Source organism: Drosophila miranda (genome assembly GCF_003369915.1).
Source record: "Drosophila miranda strain MSH22 chromosome Y unlocalized genomic scaffold, D.miranda_PacBio2.1 Contig_Y2_pilon, whole genome shotgun sequence".
NCBI classification, from domain to species: Eukaryota; Metazoa; Arthropoda; class Insecta; order Diptera; family Drosophilidae; genus Drosophila; species Drosophila miranda.
Genome location: NW_022881614.1, coordinates 25,439,937 through 25,459,799, shown reverse-complemented (window position 1 = coordinate 25,459,799; position 19,863 = coordinate 25,439,937). Strand labels below are relative to the sequence as shown.

At 40.2% G+C, this 19,863-nt stretch overlaps 1 protein-coding gene and 1 long non-coding RNA gene across 4 annotated transcripts in view; one reads left to right on the top strand and one right to left on the bottom strand.

Annotated features, from left to right (window-relative positions):
- Positions 1-5,750: 5,750 nt before the first annotated feature.
- LOC117185778 (matrix metalloproteinase-14-like) overlaps positions 5,751-19,863 on the top strand; it is a 46,813-nt gene continuing 32,700 nt past the window's right edge. Inside the window, exon 1 of one of the 3 annotated variants that reach the window (XM_033397570.1) lies at positions 5,751-5,839. The gene's annotated coding sequence lies outside the window, so the exon portion shown is untranslated. Of the gene's footprint in view, positions 5,840-7,503; positions 7,827-19,863 lie in introns of those variants that run through there. The other 2 variants (XM_033397568.1, XM_033397567.1) reach the window with 2 other exon arrangements.
- Positions 6,451-7,027, bottom strand: LOC117192815. The gene is made up of 3 exons (XR_004474457.1): positions 6,943-7,027; positions 6,671-6,786; positions 6,451-6,600 (listed from the first exon to the last, which is right to left on the bottom strand). It is a non-coding gene; the product is annotated as an uncharacterized LOC117192815 (long non-coding RNA).

Below are 19,863 nucleotides of genomic sequence, written 5' to 3'. Positions count from 1 at the left end.
CTCTTTAAGATGCTTGCTTGGGCGCAGCTGGCGGCTACGCTGGGATGATCGTCGAACGCAGCAATCGGCGCTTCTTTACGAAGGCGGCTTGTCGTGATTACGTCTTGATCATCGGGAACCTCTGTAATTGCATAGAATGGCAGGATATTTGGCAATGTAGAAACTGTTGAAAGTTGAATTTCATTTGGCGTGGATATGTAGGTTTTTAATATATGGAAAAGTTCGCGCTGCAGTTCCTGATTCTCCGATCGCAGTTTTTCCACTTGCACCTGGCACTCGAGCAGCTGCTTCCTGCATTGCTGCTCAAAGTTTTGGTACTCCAGCGTTGTGGGTCGAAAATCGTCAATAGAGATGCACGAGGAATTTTCAAAAGCGGTTAAGGCTGCACGCTTATTCTCCGAGCTATCAGTGCTTCCTGATACTATCCAACCAAGTTTTGTCTCCTGCAATGTTGGCAATTGGGCTGATAGTCGAATCTGTCCGACGCACATTAAATCGAAGAACAAACCAGAACCTATCAACAGATCGATACGTTAGGGCTTGGAGAAATTAGGATCAGCTAGTTTTAGATTATTCGGCATTGGCCAATCCTTTGCGTCTACGCCGAAGTTAGGCTGCATTTCCGTAATTGAGTTGGTGACAATTGCAGCGAAGGAAGCTCGATAGCTTGCGTCCTGGGATTGTACAACTATATGTACAGACTTGCTCGAAGGTAGAATGTAATCTCCGATTCCAGAGATGTGAACATAAGACGAGCGATGATCCAACTGCAACTGATCAGCAAGTCTAGATGTTACAAAGTTTGCCTGTGATGCAGAATCCAAAATGGCACGACATGGGATAAGTGCTCCATAACGATCTGTTACATGGACGAGGGCAGTAGGTAGCAACACGTTCTGGCTAGGCTGAGATTTCTGGATCGAGGGGGGAGGGCTAGAACACCCGCTTGCTAGAAGCACAGTCGCGGCCTCTTGCTAGATCGATTCCTCGGCCGGCGAAGAGGAAGATGAAGCACCAGTTCCCGATGGAATGTGGAGTAGCGTGTGATTTTTGGCCTGGCAATGCCTGCAAAGTCCTGACCTGACCCTCTGCAATTCATGGCCTTTGTTGAGGCAGTTCAAACACATGCGGCTCTTCTTTGCTTCTTTGTATCGTTCAAACGCAGAGAGATTCAGGAATGCCTGACATCTAGATATGTAATGCTCGGAGGAATTGCAATGGTTACATATGGGGTTAGGATGGTCGTTACTGGAGGTGATAAGGGTGACAGGTTTGTCTTCTCCCACCTGTTGACTAAGACTTGTTGCCATGGCTGATCCCAAATTCTCCAGCATCCGACATCTCGCTTCCAAAAATGAGGCCATGCTTGACCACCGAGGCAATCCTGACGTCGGCAAGTTCTCTTCCCATTTCTCCTTTGTTTTGTGGTCCAGTTTCGTGCCTATGATGAAGATCAGCAACCCATCCGAAATCTCCTGCGGGGTCGCCAAGGTCTGAAGTGCACGCAAGTGCGAATTGATTTTGTCGCTGAGCGCGCGCAAGCCGATAGCTGAGCCCTTCTCCACCCCTTGCAGCCCGAAAATAGCCTAGACATGTGCCTGAAAATGTAACAGTTTATTATCGAATCGCACCATTAGCAAATTCAACGCCTTGTCGTGATTCTCCTCAGAAAGTTCCAAGGAACGAATCGTATCCAGCGCAGCACCATCTAGACATCCACGAAGATATTGGAATTTTTCGATGATTGGTATACGATGGTCTTTGTGCACCATTGTCGAGAACATCGAGTGGAATTCTGGCCAATCCATGTAGTTCCCCCCGAATCGCGGAAGCTGCAACTCGGGCATTCGAGAACGGCCTATACTATTATAGGCGAACAACGACGAATTCCCCTCGAGAGTATGCCGAGCCGTTGAATTGGTAACATTTACCGTGCGAGCAGCCATCAACTCCCGCGACAGCCTGGACCTAACCTTGACATAAACATTCGAAAAGTCCAGCCGGGCATCATGGGCTAACTGCAGGAAATCCAGCCTTTCAAGGCTCGTTTGAGCGGCATCGAAATCCGCATTCATTCGCTGGATCTGCTCTAAGCGAGCTTGAAGTTCTGCCTCATCTAACTCGGCAAGCTCTTCCTTGGTGAGAAAGCGATCCATGGCCTTTAGTTGGCGCGCGATGGACTCGGCCTTGTGCTTGTAGAAATCTACATCACTCGGCATTGCTGCGTTCGCGACATTGGTAGGCTCAGGTGCTGCCATGTTGAGGTTTTAAAAGAGTCACTCAGCACGACCGAAAAAGACACCCTGTATACGTATAAACGTGGGAACCGAAAGCAAAGGGATTACAGCTAATGCCTTTAGCTGTGCGGCTGTGCGAGCTGTCCGATTCCGCTTTGTACTCCGCTTGTGTGTATTAGTGAGTTCGCTGCACTGCCTACCGCACTGCACTGACCGAATTGTCGCGACAGAGAAATAAATAGCCAGCAAAGCGTGTATGTAGGTGTATGTAAGTGTGTTTTAGCACCGAATTGTGCTTAACCGCCGAAAATTTGCTAGGGCTAACAAATGTCGATCGCGAATGATTATTAATTGACACTGCAACTCAGAGATCACGTCGGGGTCACCAAATTTTATGTGGAGATAATGTTTTTTATCCCCAATCGGCCGACTAATTATTTCGAATTAAATAAAACTCGGCGCAGAAATAAAATTACGATATGTTCTTTAATGCGTGACATCCAAATTGCAAATGTGGCTTGCCTGCCCTTTGCATTGCCGCTCCGATCGCTAAGCGCAGCTTCGCTCGGCCGACGTCGGTAGGCAGACGCAAAGCGGAGATAGCGAAGAGCGAGCTGGCAGAGAGCGTTTAGCAGGGCAAGCAAGCGCAAAGCTTTAACAAACAAATGAGTGACATAGACATAAGTAACAAACAAAATAAGCGGCTGAGGGCCAAGAATTAGGTGCTATTTGGCAAGCAGCTAATCGGCTGGGTTCTGCTCCGAACAGCTTCCAATTTTTTATTGTTGTTTGCCAAATGCAAATAGCCAGACAGCTCACGTGTTTACGCTTATGTTTGCCTCCTGCCAACTCTTTGTTTTGGTAATTGTGCAGCGCCCAAGCCCGGCTCGCACTGGCCTGGGACCACTGACCACTGACCATTGGCCGTTGGACGTCGTCCACTGTTCGCTGGCGTTTAGTCGACGATTTTTTGGATATTTTTGATTTTGTTTATTTTATTATATTCTTTGTATTTTTTGCTGATGTTAAAGCTCTTTGCGCAGTCGCGTTCGTTGCCCTCGTGTGAACGTGTTTGCAATGCTTAAATTTAACGAAACAGAATTATGAATTTTATAGCTAAAAGTCATAAAATGATTGCTGATTGTGTAAAGGTCTTTGGTAAGGGTGGAACTAGTAAAGGGGCTGTGGAGGTAAGTTTTATGTCAGATTTTGATGGTTTCAGTTGGTGTTAGATTTCAGAGAGGGATTATCATTTATCATCACTGTCATATTAAATATCCCTAATGAAAATTTTACATATTTTCATGACCATTTGCCTTGAGGGAACTTTCCTTAAGTTTCAATAAAAAATCTATCTTTAGCTGTTTGTCACATTTCGAATGTATTTCCTCTTAGTTGGGGCCCCCTTCTCCCTTCCGCCTTGTGCCACACTGCTCCATAGATGCGCCCCTAGTTCGGACTGCAGCTTTTACGAGTACGTAGCATGCAAATTAAAAAATGTTGCCTTTTTATTGGATTTTTATCAACTGGTTAATAACAGCCCCGGTCGCCAGAGAGGGTCAGTAGCAACGAGCATCGGGCTTGACATGGACATGGACATCTGCTTTGAGAATAAAATTCGTATTCTGTCTGGTTGCCCCGCCCGCCCTTCTGGCATGTCGATTCGGACGAGCTTCTGTATTGTGGTAATTGAAATGAAATGTATGTCCATCTATCCTTTCTCTCCGGATGAATGTATTCGATTCGATAGAGGGCTGCTGGAATCCAAGCGAAAACTCATGAGTCAGTGGACAAAACTCGAGTGAAAATAAAGAAGAAATAAAAATATTATAATATGTGTTTCTTCGCTCGGTTTATTCATTTGCATTGCACGTTTGCTTAGCCGTAGCTGGCAGTGGTCTGCTTTTGTTTTGAAATTTTATTTTCGGTTGATAGCATTACTCAAGAGATTTCTTAGAACTGCGGGGATAGTCAGGCCACAGATGCCGAAACACAATACAAGCCATAATTTCCATTGATGAAAGGGTTAACTCAGACAGGGGGTGGACGAGTGTGTTTACGAGTGTGTGTGCCCAGGGTGAGGGTGAGACATCAGGGCGTGCCCTACGACCACAACACGTAGACAACTGCAGTCCGATCCAGCCAAGATTCAGACAAAAGATGGCTGGAAAAGCCAGGTTGAGAGGAGTCAAGGTCGGGATACAACATTATTTGTCTTTCATTATCTTCTGAGACAGATGCGTAAGCTATATATTTATGTCTAGCAAACAGTAAAGAGTATCTTTAATTACGAGCTAAACCTGCTTTTGTCGTGCCAGTCGGCCATTCTTATGTACATTTCGTTCAGATATAGACCGTATCTCAAAGCTCTCACATGAAAGTCTGTTGGGGTTACAATTTCGTCCTCTAATAAAACACAGAAAATGCCTATGGAATAAATTCTATATTTAATGGACATTTAATTTGAAGGATATCTTTTGATATGCTGATAAGGAGTGCCAGGCAACCAACCAATTCATCCATCAGTCAATCAATCAGACTTCCTGCTTGCAATTGTATCTGTCTTTCTTTTGTATCTAAAATCGTTAGTTTATTTGTTCGAGAGGCGACATTTTCAAAACATTTAATGGCAGTACAAAAGAAGACATTATGGCATCAAGAGCTCGTCAAGGGAGGGATGGATCGAAGGTGGCAGGCGGTAAAGGAAGAGAGCGAGTGCGAGTGCGAGAAGACGGCATTCCAGCACGTTTGTGTGCGTATAAATCAAAATATAAGAACAATATAAAACGAAATTTAGCATCGCAGCGCTGGCAAGCAAACGAATCAGAATGAATCGAAACAAAGGAAAGTGGAGGAAGGCGGCGGCGTGCATTTCAAATGATTCAGCTTGAACTTCGCACAGAAGATACAAACCAGAAGAGAAACAGATACAGAGGCTTACTTACGCAATTCATGGGCCTTAAGAAGAAGACGAGGGCTTATCGCTTAGGCCCAACTCAGTCTCTGTTCTCGCCAGGGCGGGAGGGTGACTCATGCCGCATTGATAAAACGGGATCACGGAGAAATGCGTGAGCTTCCCGTTATAATTATCGCTCCATGCGCACTAAACGAGGAAGATCCCACTATGCTCAAGCACCGGATCGGGGCATGGGATGCATGTTGACAGGGAAGGACGCGAGCGTCAAACTGAGCGACTGTCGTATCGGCCCGGGTCGGATCGTCTCGTACTGATCGCCTTGCGCCCGGCCGTATAAAAGAATCTAAGCCGAGCGCTCTGGACCTCAGTCTAGCACAAACAAAAAACGCATAACCAACTTGCAGTTACAGCAGCAGGTGACGCTGCAGCAAGGCATATCATTAAACGAATTCTAAAACATACGAATTTAATTCAATCAATTTCAAATCGAAAAACGTCTGTTTGTTTGTGCTACCGCTACGCGCAGAGCTTTTCGCTAGACAAATCGCGAGAGAAGACAGAGAGAGCGCGAACCGGGCTGCGCCCTCGAGTGAATCACCATCGGTAAAATTCGGCTAACAGTCGGCTAACAGCTAGACAACAGTGCGTGCTAACAGTCAGCGGAAGGAAGGACTGCAAGCTCGAGGTGAGTTCTGTTCTGTTCTGCTTTCGGCTAGAAGGAGAGCTTTTGTCGCCGCTCCGCTTGCTCCTGTTGCTTTTTAATCGTATGCAAGGGCTGGCCGCCTGGCTAATATTTTCAACCACCAAAACTAGGATTCATGGGGGTTCGTGTGTGTGTGTGGCAGTACTTTATTATTGCTATTCGCGTGACCAGTAAATAAGAAGCCACACAGACACCTCCACACGGGGCATAGACACGTACGAGTATAGGTTAAGGTACAGGTTTAGTTACCCTCTAGTACCAGGCAACTAGTTCCGCACTGGTGCCGCACTAGCTACCATTCTCACCTCCCTGGTTCCAGATCGATTACCCGCAATGTATTTCAGCGGAGAATTTAACACATGCATGTCCTAGGGCGGAACCACCCCTGGTTTCCGCTCGATTACCCTTCAATTGCTCAGGAGGTAGTTCCGAACTAGTTACCAGTAGAAAGCCAGCAACTAGTTCCCCACTTGACTACCCTTCGATTACCTGTAGCTAGCTCTGACCTAGTTACCAGTAACTAGTTCCGAACTGACTATTGGTAGTAGTCAATCTGGCAGTCTGGAATAATACAAAAATAAAAACACAATGTCTTTCATTATAACGAATAATTTTTAATTATATGATGCTTAGCCTACTCCTGGTTTTTGGCAAGACACTTCTTCTTAGACACCCTTTTCTTCATCCTTTGCATTGCCTTCCGCACAGTGTTTTCGGGGGCTCATCGCCAGGCGGAATACATTCTGTAATTAATATTTGTTTTAATTTATATGAAAAATTTTTAAATCTCTAGAAGTGTAAATGGTATTTTACCTAGCAAAGCTGCAAAAAATTCTTTGTGGGTCCTAAGGGCCTTCTTCCCTTACGTTATAGGCTAGAACAATTTCCTCACTCAAAATAAAGTTTAAGCCGCTCAAAACGCCAGCTGGCTGGAAAATCGATTTCATTGCTGTTATCTGTTATCTTTCCTGCACAACGCTAACTTTGCAATGTTAGCTTCCCTTACGGACTCTTACGGAGTCTACGCAAATGCCTCATTTGAGGCATCATTTTATTTGAAATATATAATATATATTTGCACGTACCTGTTTATATTAATTTGATTTATTTATTAATTCTTTTCAACTTTTTTAATAAATGTTTACACAAAAGACTCTTCCAGCGATTAGATGTTGTACAGAAGTGAACAAAATCAACGCATAAAGCAAACGAGGAAAACAAATGCATTTTGTTTGTGTAAATTCTTGTCTCTTTCATTCCACGAGCGCAACTACAGTAAAATATCACGATTAACTTACCATTTCGGTGCTTATTGCATGTCGTGGCTCGGTAAAAACTAGCTGAGTGGGCACTGTAACTCCACGGAATTGCGGTTATTTGCCGCCTTCAAAAACAAACCGAAGGCGGCTTCGTTTTTCGGTTCTTTTTCGACTGGTCCGCGTTCGCTTCCCGCGTAACTAGTTGCGTAACTAGTTCGAGAGCGGTCAATTGACCCCTTTGGTTCTACAGGGTATAACCATTAGACACACACGAACACACCCATGGCACACACAGCGGCAGAAGCAGACATATTTTCGCTGCCACAACAGCCACAGGCACAGAAGTAGAAGTAGCGCCCAGCCCCAGTGAGTCGTATACGGAACGTGCTTTGAAACGGTCGCGCCGCTCGTCCTCTGCCAACGTCTTGGGACTAACCGTTTGAGTCGGGCGAATATTCCGCAACCGTAGCCCCTGCGAGCGAGTGTGAGTGAGTGAATGAGAGTATGAGTGCACGACTACGATTGCCTCTTATCTAACTACCCGCAAGATCTAATCGCCATCGGAGCAAGATAACAGGTGATAAAGTTTAAGACAAAAAACAAAAACTTTCTGTGCAATATTTGTGTAGACGACCCGTGCAGGCGACTTGATTATTTATGCAAATTGTGTGTTTACTCAATTAACGAAAGTTTCTTGAGTGTATTTTGTGGTAAGTGGTGAGTCACTCACTCACTCACTCTTGGGGGAGCTACACCGCCATGCGATCTGCAATATTGAACTCTGGGAAATATTTCGATCTGTTTTGTCTGCCATTTGACATTGGCCTTTTGCCTGTTTCGCTGCTATTCAAGCCCCAACAGTCATCACGTAGACAGACGCATTGTAAAATTCTAATTCATAGGCTATACAAAACAGAGATAAATATTGTCATACATACATATAGTGAAATATCCATAATTCCCACATCCCATACACATTATGTTTATGTACAATTCATCCACCCCATGCACACAAGTAACAGGACCCCACTCAAGAATCAATAACTGTTTCTTCCCATACTCCAAGCTAGGGCCCCCCATACTATAAACAATGGACCACATTGTTTCATCAACATTCAAAGCTAGACATAAAACCAAGGAGTATCACATTCCTAGCTCCGTCATGTAATGCAACACCGATCGCCAGCAGTGGATGCCTTTCATCAAAGCCGACGCATCCCCAAATATCGATCCAGGCACGTACGCCACCGACACGAAGATGCAGCCGAGGAAAGCAACGCCCGAAGCCAGAGTCGGGAGTTCCAAGAGAAGGGCTCATGGAAACTAGCCAGCAGCAGAGAGATCAGTTCCGTTTGAGACAAGCAGACCCAAAGTCAAGTCGGGGAATTCATTTAAATCTTGTGTCATAAAGATATTTAAGTTGTAAAATAAAAGTCTTTTTTAAAAACTTAAAATCGAGTTGCGGATATTTAACTGGCGCAGTCGGTAGGATTTCGTTTAAAATTAACTCCTATATTTCGGTAATGGTCAGCTTGTGTAATTTTTAATTACTGTGATCACGTAATCCCGGAATCGTTAATAAAATTGTGAAATCCGCCAAAGAACCTATGTGTTACGAGCACATACGATTTGCAAAACTAAAATTAAGTGAACTGAAGTAAGCGGAGATAGTGATTCACCAAGAACAGTGAAACACTAAATACAAAATCAAAAAGCTTACAAGTGAACCAAAATAAAGTTAAAAACTACTGAAAACAAAACAAAACCCAATCAACACCAACAACATGGCGTTACCACCACTATCATTGAGCGAAATCCACTTGAACCAGGCACTGCTGTCGATCAGACAAATACCTGCCTATGACGGTTCATCTGGACAGCTAAGCTCATTTATCAAACGAATCGAATATGTATGCGGATTATATCCAACTGAAGATCTTCGCCAACAAAGGATCCTATTTGGAGCGACCGAGATCCAACTGTCAGGAGAGGCAACGCATATCGCAAATGATACAACCCAACACGTGGCTCGGACTGAAGACGGCGCTGATCAACGAGTTCAAAAATCACACACCATATGAAGAACTCCTACGACAACTATACACCACCAGATTCAACGGCAGTCTTCGTAAGTTTATAGAAGAATTAGAGATAAAAGCATTATTAATAAACAATAAGCTAAACTTAGAAAACATACCAGAAAATAATGTCATTTATAAAAACGCTTTGAACAACACAATTAAAGATGTCATTACTCGAAAACTTCCTGACAGAATGTTCATGACCTTAGCAAGAAAAGATATTACCACATTGTCTAATCTTAAGAAGGCAGCACAAGAGAAGGATTGTACGAAGCTAGTACAACAGATTCAGGTACAAATAAAGATCAATCGAAATCGTCTCAATCAAATCGAAACAATGTGGGAAACTATAATCCAAATTATAATACTACTAACTATCACAATCAAACTCAGAGTTCACTTGGAACAGGTCAGACTAATCGAACAAATCAAAATCAAAATTCCCAAAATCCTGGATTATACAATGAGTTCAAAAATTCCTTGAATCAAGGTAGGGCTCAGAATCCATTCAATCAGCAAATATCTCAAAACCAAGCTAGTGGGAGTAGACCCAACCAACATACTAAAAGAGGGAGGGAGAGCCAGAGTGGCCAAACGAAGATGGACGTAAATTTTCATCAAGCCGCCTCGGAAGAAACCGAGGAGGACCCTATATAAACATTACCATTAATAAAAGAATATTAAGGTGTATCGCTGACTCGGGATCATCGATCAACATCATGAAAGAAAATTATACAGATTCCGAGATAAAAGACGATAACCTTACGGTCCATACCATCAATAGACCTGTCCGTTTAACTAAGAGTATAATGAGGAATGCGAACAAAACATGTCCGTCCGAACAAAAGTTCTACATACATAACTTTTCCGAAAATTATGATATTTTATTAGGAAGAGAATACTTGATGGCAAGTAAAGCCGTCATCGATTACAGAAATGACACTGTAACACTAGGAGCTAGGTCGTACCCAATCATTCAGAGTGGAGAAGTTATTGAAGCCGGCAAGACCGCACAGAAGTGCACTGATCCCTCTACAAAAGAAGAGAAGATCGCACCTAAGTGCCTTGACCCATCTCCAGAGGGAGATCAATACTTCGCTTCCGCTCTAGACAGTGAATTAAGGGAATGTAATCAATTAAGATTTGAACACTTAAATGACGAAGAGAGGGAAGAGTAAAAGAAGGTCTTATATGAGTTTAAGGATGTGCAGTACAGAGAAGGTGACAATTTGACTTTCACAAGTACAATCAAGCACGAGATCAAAACTCAACATGAAGACCCGGTCTACAGACGACCATACAAATATGCCCAGATACATGATCAGGAGGTAAACCAGCAAATCAAAGATATGATCAGGCAGGGAATAATTCGAAAGTCGAATTCTCCTTACTGCTCGCCCATATCTATGATTCCGAAGAAGATAGATGATTCAGGAAAGCAAAAATATGGAATGGTAGTAGACTATAGAAGTCTAAATGAAATAACAGTTAAGGACAAATTCCCAACGAATTCCACGAATGGATGAAATCCTAGACAAACTAGGTAAATGTTAGTATTTCACGACCATCGATTTAGCAAAAGGTTTCCATCAAATACCCATGGAACCTAGCTCAATCCCCAAAACTGCGTTCTCCACTAAGCATGGACATTACGAGTTCACTCGTATGCCCTTTGGGCTAACCACTGCCCCAGCTACCTTTCAAAGATGTATGAACAATCTGCTAGAAGAGTTAATCTTCAAAGATTGCTTTGTATACTTAGATGACATCATTATATTTTCCACTTCATTGGGAGAACACTTGTTGTCACTAAGGAGAGTATTTGGAAAGTTGAGAGACGCCAACTTGAAGCTACAAATGGATAAATGTGAATTCATGAAAAAGGAAACTGAATTCCTAGGTCATGTAGTCACTACTGAAGGAATAGTACCAAATCCAGGCAAAATCTCTGCCATTGTCAAATTTCCAATACCAGAAACGACTAAACAAATAAAGTCATTCTTAGGTCTGTGCGGGTTCTACAGGAAATTCATTCAGAATTTTGCAAACATAGCAAAACCCATGACACTCAAACTAAAGAAAGGAGCTGTCATAGACCCCAAGGAAGAAAGGTACGTCGAGGCATTTGAGAGACTAAAAGTACTCATCACCTCAGACCCTATCCTTGCGTTCCAAGACTTTGACAAAATGTTCACGGTAACAACCGACGCTAGTAACATAGCATTGGGAGCGGTTTTGTCACAAGAACACAAACCGATCTGCTACGCTAGCAGAACCCTAAATGAACATGAAATAAACTATTCAGCCATCGAAAAGGAATTATTAGCGATCGTATGGGCAACCAAGTATTTCCGTTCATACCTGTTCGGTAGAACATTCGAGATACAAAGCGATCATAATCCCTTGATTTGGTTGAACAACCTCAAGGAGCCAAATATGAAATTACAAAGGTGGAAAATAAAACTGAATGAGTTTGATTTTAAAATGAAATATCTACCAGGCAAAGAAAATCATGTAGCTGATGCCTTATCAAGGGTAAAGATTAATGAAAATCTCCTTGGAGAAGCTTCCAATAGCGTTGGTGCAACTGTACATAGCGCACAGGAAGACAATCTAAATCACATTGCTATCACGGAAAGACCAATTAACTATTGCAACCCGCAAATTGAGCTAATAAAAGGCAATGAAGATAAGGTAGAAACAATTCGTTATTTTCACAAGCTAATCATCAAGATCACGTATAAGGAAATGACTAACACCTTAGCGAAGGATATAATAAAAGAATATCTATGCACCAAAAAAGAGCGCATTATATTTCCATAACGAAATAGATTTTCCTCCATTCCAAAAAGCCTATTTAGAAATCATTAATTCTAACAATATAACCAAAGCTATTAAATCAAGCACGAAACTCCTAGATGTTCAGAATTACGCTGAATTTAAAGAAACCATATTAAAGAATCATAGAGGCTTACTCCATCCAGGGATAGAGAAAACCGTCAATTGGTTTAGCGGAAAATACTATTACCCGGATTATCAAAAACTAATCCAAAACATCATAAACGAATGTCCTACTTGTAATATTGCCAAAACAGAGCATAGAAATACGAAGTTGGCATTCGAAACTACACCGGAAATACTGAACATCAGAGAGAAATACGTCATAGATTTCTATATGGTTGGTAACCAACAGTTCCTATCATGTATTGACGTATACTCGAAGTTTGCCACTCTTGTAGAAGTAAAAAGTCGTGACTGGTTAGAAGCAAAAAGAGCCATCATGAAAGTTTTTAACGAGATGGGCAAACCAATTGAAATCAAAGCCGATAAATATTCAGCTTTTATGTGCACAGCATTGCAAGCATGGCTGAATGCGGAAAACGTCAAAATAGAGATCACTTCCAGCAAAAATGGAATATCTGACGTAGAAAGATTTCATAAAACATTAAATGAAAAATTAAGAATAATATCTAGCGAGGATAACCCAGAAGATAGATTCACGAAGTTTGAATTAATTCTTTATACTTATAATCATAAAACCAAACATAATACCACAAATAGGACACCAGCTGATATATTCATTTATGCAGGCTCACCTGATTATGACACCCAACTAAATAAAGTGAATAAAATCACTCAATTAAATAAAAACCGCATAGAGTATGAAGTAGATACCCGCTATAAACTATCACCTCTAGTTAATTCTAAGGTAACAAATCCTTTCAAAAGGACGGGCGAAATTAGACAGGTAGACGAAAAACATTATGAAGAAAAGAATAGGGGTAGGAAAATAACTCATTATAAATCAAAATTCAAGAAAAAGAAGAAATCTAATAGAAGCAAATATAATAATTCCAGAGAAACCGAGGAAGTTAATGGAATCGGCGAACTTCAACACAATTAAAATCCTCATCTTCCTCATAATTACCATCGTAATGGCACAGGGCCAAAACATAGAAATAAATCCTATAAAATCCCAAAACGGATATATGATATTCAAAACTGGATCGATTAACATACCTATCAATTACGAATGCCATTATCTAACTGTTAATGTAACTAAAACCGAAGAACTATACCAAAATTTATTAATGCAAGCCACTAAATTCCAGGACATAATCCAAATAAAATATCTAGTAGACAAATTGCAAAGAGAAATGAACGGGCTAAAAATAAGCAAAAGAAATAAAAGAGGCCTAATCAATATAGTAAGAACAGCCTACAAATATCTCTTTGGAACACTAGATCAGGAAGATAAAGTCGATTTGGAACAAAAAATAGAAAATTTAGCCAGCCATAGCATTCAAATGAATGAACTAAATTTGGTAATAGATGCAGTTAATAGCGGAATAAACGTTATAAACAAACTAAATGAAGAAAAAGACAGGAATCAACAAATAGAAATTTTGATATTCAACTACAACTTTTCACAGAATATACCGAAGATATAGAACTAGGTATACAATTAACTAGGCTCGGTATATTTAATCCAAAATTATTAAAACAAGACTACCTGGAACAAATAAATTCTGAGAAAATACTAAATATAAAAACCTCCACATGGCTAAAATCCGATACCAACGAAATTCTAATAATTTCCAACATTCCCAAAGACATTACAAAAGTACCAATCTATAAAATCGTTCCGTATCCAGACGAATTAAATAACATGTTAACAGATATGAAATACGACAAGTACTACATAAAAAATGAAGAAGTATTTGTTAAAGAAACTAGATTGAAAACCAATGACCATTGTATAAAATGAATTTTAATGCATATTCCCACTAAATGTCCATATTCCAAAACTTTTCAAAACTTTCAAATAAACTTTATTGAACCCAATATACTAATCACATGGAATCTTCCAAAAACAACGCTAAACCAGAATTGTGTAAACCAAGAAATCATAGCGGAAGGAAATACCATTATAAAAATCTACAACTGTTCAATCCAATTAAATGAATTTACAATATCAAACACAATGTTAGATTTTGCCCAGAATGTTTATGTCAACAACAACATAACTAAAATAAAACCACTGTCGTATGTCCAAACTAATGAAATAATTATGCAATACACCAAATATAGTAACCTATTACAAATAAGTCTACTAATTTCATTTATCATAATTATATTAGTACTACTAAGTTATGTAGCTGTTAAATTTAAGAAAACTTCTAAAAGAGTCACGGTTAAATGTATTAACCCTATAATAGAAGCAGAAGAGGAACCAACCCCAGCCACCGCACTTGACACCACCGTCACTATACCCGAGGGTAATCGCCTAGGGACAGGCTAATAACAAACGTTGGGGGAGTGACATATCCATAATTCCCCACATCCCATACACATTATGTTTATGTACAATTCATCCACCCCATCCACACAAGTAACAGGACCCCACTCAAGAATCAATAACTGTTTATTCCCATACTCCAAGCTAGGGCCCCCCATAATATAAACAATGGACCACATTGTTTCATCAACATTAGAATCACGCCACTCTCGAGAAATCGATTCTTTAGAATCACGCCACTCATGAGGACCAATCAAAGCTAGACATAAAACCAAGGAGTATCACATTCCTAGCTCCGTCATGTAATGCAACACCGATCGCCAGCAGTGGATGCCTTTCATCAAAGCCGACGCATCCCCAAATATCGATCCAGGCACGTACGCCACCGACACGAAGATGCAGCCGAGGAAAGCAACGCCCGAAGCCAGAGTCGGGAGTTCCAAGAGAAGGGCTCATGGAAACTAGCCAGCAGCAGAGAGATCAGTTCCGTTTGAGACAAGCAGACCCAAAGTCAAGTCGGGAATTCATTTAAATCTTGTGTCATAAAGATATTTAAGTTGTAAAATAAAAGTCTTTTTTAAAAACTTAAAATCGAGTTGCGGATATTTAACTGGCGCAGTCGGTAGGATTTCGTTTAAAATTAACTCCTATATTTCGGTAATGGTCAGCTTGTGTAATTTTTAATTACTGTGATCACGTAATCCCGGAATCGTTAATAAAATTGTGAAATCCGCCAAAGAACCTATGTGTTACGAGCACATACGATTTGCAAAACTAAAATTAAGTGAACTGAAGTAAGCGGAGATAGTGATTCACCAAGAACAGTGAAACACTAAATACAAAATCAAAAAGCTTACAAGTGAACCAAAATAAAGTTAAAAACTACTGAAAACAAAACAAAACCCAATCAACACCAACAACATGGCGTTACCACCACTATCATTGAGCGAAATCCACTTGAACCAGGCACTGCTGTCGATCAGACAAATACCTGCCTATGACGGTTCATCTGGACAGCTAAGCTCATTTATCAAACGAATCGAATATGTATGCGGATTATATCCAACTGAAGATCTTCGCCAACAAAGGATCCTATTTGGAGCGACCGAGATCCAACTGTCAGGAGAGGCAACGCATATCGCAAATGATACAACCCAACACGTGGCTCGAACTGAAGACGGCGCTGATCAACGAGTTAAAAAATCACACACCATATGAAGAACTCCTACGACAACTATACACCACCAGATTCAACGGCAGTCTTCGTAAGTTTATAGAAGAATTAGAGATAAAAGCATTATTAATAAACAATAAGCTAAACTTAGAAAACATACCAGAAAATAATGTCATTTATAAAAACGCTTTGAACAACACAATTAAAGATGTCATTACTCGAAAACTTCCTGACAGAATGTTCATGACCTTAGCAAGAAAAGATATTACCACATTGTCTAATCTTAAGAAGGCAGCACAAGAAGAAGGATTGTACGAAGCTAGTACAACAGATTCAGGTACAAATAAAGATCAATCGAAATCGTCTCAATCAAATCGAAACAATGTGGGAAACTATTATCCAAATTATAATACTACTAACTATCACAATCAAACTCAGAGTTCATTTGGAACAGGTCAGACTAATCGAACAAATCAAAATCAAAATTCCCAAAATCCTGGATTATACAATGAGTTCAAAAATTCCTTGAATCAAGGTAGGGCTCAGAATCCATTCAATCAGCAAATATCTCAAAACCAAGCTAGTGGGAGTAGACCCAACCAACCTACTAAAAGAGGGAGGGAGAGCCAGAGTGGCCAAACGAAGATGGACGTAAATTTTCATCAAGCCGCCTCGGAAGAAACCGAGGAGGACCCTATATAAACATTACCATTAATAAAAGAATATTAAGGTGTATCGCTGACTCGGGATCATCGATCAACATCATGAAAGAAAATTATACAGATTCCGAGATAAAAGACGATAACCATACGGTCCATACCATCAATAGACCTGTCCGTTTAACTAAGAGTATAATGAGGAATGCGAACAAAACATGTCCGTCCGAACAAAAGTTCTACATACATAACTTTTCCGAAAATTATGATATTTTATTAGGAAGAGAATACTTGATGGCAAGTAAAGCCGTCATCGATTACAGAAATGACACTGTAACACTAGGAGCTAGGTCGTACCCAATCATTCAGAGTGGAGAAGTTATTGAAGCCGGCAAGACCGCACAGAAGTGCACTGATCCCTCTACAAAAGAAGAGAAGATCGCACCTAAGTGCCTTGACCCATCTCCAGAGGGAGATCAATACTTCGCTTCCGCTCTAGACAGTGAATTAAGGGAATGTAATCAATTAAGATTTGAACACTTAAATGACGAAGAGAGGGAAGAGTAAAAGAAGGTCTTATATGAGTTTAAGGATGTGCAGTACAGAGAAGGTGACAATTTGACTTTCACAAGTACAATCAAGCACGAGATCAAAACTCAACATGAAGACCCGGTCTACAGACGACCATACAAATATGCCCAGATACATGATCAGGAGGTAAACCAGCAAATCAAAGATATGATCAGGCAGGGAATAATTCGAAAGTCGAATTCTCCTTACTGCTCGCCCATATCTATGATTCCGAAGAAGATAGATGCTTCAGGAAAGCAAAAATATGGAATGGTAGTAGACTATAGAAGTCTAAATGAAATAACAGTTAAGGACAAATTCCCAACGAATTCCACGAATGGATGAAATCCTAGACAAACTAGGTAAATGTTAGTATTTCACGACCATCGATTTAGCAAAAGGTTTCCATCAAATACCCATGGAACCTAGCTCAATCCCCAAAACTGCGTTCTCCACTAAGCATGGACATTACGAGTTCACTCGTATGCCCTTTGGGCTAACCACTGCCCCAGCTACCTTTCAAAGATGTATGAACAATCTGCTAGAAGAGTTAATCTTCAAAGATTGCTTTGTATACTTAGATGACATCATTATATTTTCCACTTCATTGGGAGAACACTTGTTGTCACTAAGGAGAGTATTTGGAAAGTTGAGAGACGCCAACTTGAAGCTACAAATGGATAAATGTGAATTCATGAAAAAGGAAACTGAATTCCTAGGTCATGTAGTCACTACTGAAGGAATAGTACCAAATCCAGGCAAAATCTCTGCCATTGTCAAATTTCCAATACCAGAAACGACTAAACAAATAAAGTCATTCTTAGGTCTGTGCGGGTTCTACAGGAAATTCATTCCGAATTTTGCAAACATAGCAAAACCCATGACACTCAAACTAAAGAAAGGAGCTGTCATAGACCCCAAGGAAGAAAGGTACGTCGAGGCATTTGAGAGACTAAAAGTACTCATCACCTCAGACCCTATCCTTGCGTTCCAAGACTTTGACAAAATGTTCACGGTAACAACCGACGCTAGTAACATAGCATTGGGAGCGGTTTTGTCACAAGAACACAAACCGATCTGCTACGCTAGCAGAACCCTAAATGAACATGAAATAAACTATTCAGCCATCGAAAAGGAATTATTAGCGATCGTATGGGCAACCAAGTATTTCCGTTCATACCTGTTCGGTAGAACATTCGAGATACAAAGCGATCATAATCCCTTGATTTGGTTGAACAACCTCAAGGAGCCAAATATGAAATTACAAAGGTGGAAAATAAAACTGAATGAGTTTGATTTTAAAATGAAATATCTACCAGGCAAAGAAAATCATGTAGCTGATGCCTTATCAAGGGTAAAGATTAATGAAAATCTCCTTGGAGAAGCTTCCAATAGCGTTGGTGCAACTGTACATAGCGCACAGGAAGACAATCTAAATCACATTGCTATCACGGAAAGACCAATTAACTATTACAATCGGCAAATTGAGCTAATAAAAGGCAATGAAGATAAGGTAGAAACAATTCGTTATTTTCACAAGCTAATCATCAAGATCACGTATAAGGAAATGACTAACACCTTAGCGAAGGATATAATAAAAGAATATCTATGCACCAAAAAAGAGCGCATTATATTTCCATAACGAAATAGATTTTCCTCCATTCCAAAAAGCCTATTTAGAAATCATTAATTCTAACAATATAACCAAAGCTATTAAATCAAGCACGAAACTCCTAGATATTCAGAATTACGCTGAATTTAAAGAAACCATATTAAAGAATCATAAAGGCTTACTCCATCCAGGGATAGAGAAAACCGTCAATTGGTTTAGCGGAAAATACTATTACCCGGATTATCAAAAACTAATCCAAAACATCATAAACGAATGTCCTACTTGTAATATTGCCAAAACAGAGCATAGAAATACGAAGTTGGCATTCGAAACTACACCGGAAATACTGAACATCAGAGAGAAATACGTCATAGATTTCTATATGGTTGGTAACCAACAGTTCCTATCATGTATTGACGTATACTCGAAGTTTGCCACTCTTGTAGAAGTAAAAAGTCGTGACTGGTTAGAAGCAAAAAGAGCCATCATGAAAGTTTTTAACGAGATGGGCAAACCAATTGAAATCAAAGCCGATAATGATTCAGCTTTTATGTGCACAGCATTGCAAGCATGGCTGAATGCGGAAAACGTCAAAATAGAGATCACTTCCAGCAAAAATGTAATATCTCACGTAGAAAGATTTCATAAAACAGTAAATGAAAAATTAAGAATAATATCTAGCGAGGATAACCCAGAAGATAGATTCACGAAGTTTGAATTAATTCTTTATACTTATAATCATAAAACCAAACATAATACCACAAATAGGACACCAGCTGATATATTCATTTATGCAGGCTCACCTGATTATGACACCCAACTAAATAAAGTGAATAAAATCACTCAATTAAATAAAAACCGCATAGAGTATGAAGTAGATACCCGCTATAAACTATCACCTCTAGTTAATTCTAAGGTAACAAATCCTTTCAAAAGGACGGGCGAAATTAGACAGGTAGACGAAAAACATTATGAAGAAAAGAATAGGGGTAGGAAAATAACTCATTATAAATCAAAATTCAAGAAAAAGAAGAAATCTAATAGAAGCAAATATAATAATTCCAGAGAAACCGAGGAAGTTAATGGAATCGGCGAACTTCAACACAATTAAAATCCTCATCTTCCTCATAATTACCATCGTAATGGCACAGGGCCAAAACATAGAAATAAATCCTATAAAATCCCAAAACGGATATATGATATTCAAAACTGGATCGATTAACATCCCTATCAATTACGAATGCCATTATCTAACTGTTAATGTAACTAAAACCGAAGAACTATACCAAAATTTATTAATGCAAGCCACTAAATTCCAGGACATAATCCAAATAAAATATCTAGTAGACAAATTG